This window comes from Galeopterus variegatus, unplaced genomic scaffold, assembly GCF_000696425.1.
Source record: "Galeopterus variegatus unplaced genomic scaffold, G_variegatus-3.0.2 Scaffold2162, whole genome shotgun sequence".
NCBI lineage: Eukaryota > Metazoa > Chordata > Mammalia > Dermoptera > Cynocephalidae > Galeopterus > Galeopterus variegatus.
Window position 1 is genome coordinate 114,418 of NW_007728273.1, and position 2,659 is coordinate 117,076.

The following is a 2,659-nucleotide window of genomic DNA, read 5'->3' on the forward strand; positions in this document are numbered from 1 at the left end:
CAGTGAGCAAACCGGCCATCCCTATATAGGATCCGAACCCGTGGCCTTGGTGTTATCAGCACCGCACTCTACCGAGTGAGCCACGGGCCGGCCTAGTAATTCATCTTTTATACATTGATTTACAGTGCTGCCTTCATCACAAGCTAAATTACCATATGTATTTATTTGTCTAGGCTTTCTGTCTCTGTGTTTAGTGTGTGTCTGCATTTAATAGCATCAAATTGTTTTAACATGGCTTTATATTATGTTTTAATGTCTGGTAAGACATTATGTATTTTTTTTTAGATTTTTCCTAAGTATTCTTGCACATTTATTTTTCCATATGAACTTTAGAATCAACTTGACTAGGAAAAAAAATCCTGTTGGCATTTTTATTGGGATTTCACTAATATTGAAAATCAATTTATGGGAAATGACATAGATGTAGCATTGAGACTACCTATCCAAGAACTGGTTATAGTTCTATTTATTCGAGCCCTCAATATCCCTCGTTAGACTTAAAGATTTTTTTCCATGTCAGTCTTGCATACTTATTTCTTAAGGGTATTACTAGGTATTTAATATTTTTGTTCTTGTCACTTTTCCTATCATAAACAGATTATTTCTTCTGTTTTATTGTCTAACCAGTTCTTATTTATATATGAAAAAGGTAGTGATTTTTTAAAGATATTGATTTTTGTATATAATGTTGTATTTACCTACTTTATTAAATTCTCTTATTGTTTTTAATGGTTACATTTGATTTTTTGAATTGTCTGGATGGTCATATCACCTGCCAGTAATGGGTAGTTTTATTTTCTCCTTTCCAATTTTTATTCCTCTTATCTAATTGGCCAATTCCTTCAAAACAATGTTAAAAAATAGTGGTGATAATTGACATCTACATCATATTCCTCACTTTAATGAGAATGTTCTTAGTATTTTAACACTGAGTATGATTCTGATTTTTGGGTTTGAGTAGAGAGAAATGTGTTTTATCAGGTGTATTAATTAGTCCATTTTGTGTTGCTATAACAGAATACCTGAGACTGGGTGATTTATAAAGAAAATGAAAATAATTGCTTACAGTTTGTGAGGCTGGGAAGTCCAAAGTCCATCTAGTGGTGGCAACAGCGACCCAGTGGTCTCACACTGCAAGATGATGGAAGCAGAGAGAACAGAGAGAGAGAGACAAACAGACTCCTCTCTTCTTTTAAAGCCCTCCGAACCACGCCCTTGACCACCATGTTTAGTCCATTCACTATGGCAGGGTCCTACAGTTCAATCACCTATTTAAGGCTCCACCTTTCAATTACCGTAATAGGATTTCCCACCCTCTTAACAGTCACAGTGAGGGCTCAGATTCTAATACATAAACTTAGGGAACACAATTCAAGGTTCAGTGAGTTTTGGGAGGACATAATTCAGTCCACTACCTCAAGTTAAGAAAGTATCCATCCATTTTTATTTTCTTGGTTACATATAGCTGACAGTTTGTCACTTTTGTTGGTCTTTTCAAAGAACTTTTGATTTTACTGATGTTTTTTCTATTTGTATTCTATTTTATTTATTTCTGCTCTAATCTTGTTTTCTTCCTTTCCCTTGTTTTGGGTTTACTTTGCTCTTTTTCTAGTTTCTTCAGGTGGAAGGGTAGGTTATTGATTTGAGATATTTTTTCTTTTCTAATATAGGTTAAACTTAAAGTCTATAAATTAAATTTTCCTCCAAGCATTACATTAGCTGTATATTTAACTTTGGGTATGTTGTGTTTTTTCAGCCATTTCTTCTATTTCTGTTCTATTAAGAGTTTTTTTAATGGATATCATTCATACATCTTTAGCGTCAGTGGAGGCGATCATATGACTTCTCTTGTTTTGATTTATTAATAATGGCAGATCATATTAATAGCCTCCTAATACTGGCCCATCCTTGCATTCTTTTTTTATTTTTATTTTTTGGCTGCTCACCAATATAGGGATCAAACCCTGGGTCTTGGCGCTATCAGCACCTCGCTCTCACCAACTGAGCCAACTGGCCAGCCCATCATCCTTGCCTTCTTGATATTGATTCCACTGGATTGCGTTGTATTCTTGTGATGTTCTGATACTCTTTATGTGGTGAAGTTTTGGGGGTTTTTTTAAGGATTTTTTAAAATTCATACAGGTGAATGATATTCTCTTTTTCTTTCTTTTTTTTTTTTTGGCAGTTGGCCAGTAAAGGGATGTGAACCCTTGACCTTGGTATTATCAGCATCACACTCTGAGCCAACCGGCCAGCCCTTGAGCAATATTTTCTGAAGTTTTATTTTTTATTTTAGTAGATTTTTTTTTTTTTTTTGTCCTTTTTGAGACCGGTTGCACCGCACTCAGCCAGTGAGCGCTGTGAGCGCACCGGTCATCCCTATATAGGATCCAAACCTATGGTGGGGGCACCGCTGTGCTCCCAGCGCCGCACTCTCCCGAGTGCACCACCGGCTCGGCCCTATTTTAGTAGATTTTATCTATGTATGTTGGCTTTGTAGGAAGTGTTGGGAAGCTTTTTTTCTTCTTCAGTGATATGAAACATTTGAATAGTATTAGAGTTTTCTGGTTTGGGAGCGAATTCACTGATGAAACCTTCTGGGACTAGTGCTGCTTCCCCCTCCCCCCCCCTGTTGTCCCCTTCCTCTCCCCTCCCCCTC

The 2,659-nt window shown here is 36.7% G+C and overlaps 1 protein-coding gene across 3 annotated transcripts in view; it reads left to right on the forward strand.

The window, feature by feature from the left end:
- The window catches only part of LIN9 (lin-9 DREAM MuvB core complex component), a 75,977-nt gene that overhangs the window by 14,218 nt on the left and 59,100 nt on the right, over positions 1-2,659 (forward strand). The gene's annotated exons all lie outside the window — the stretch shown is intronic.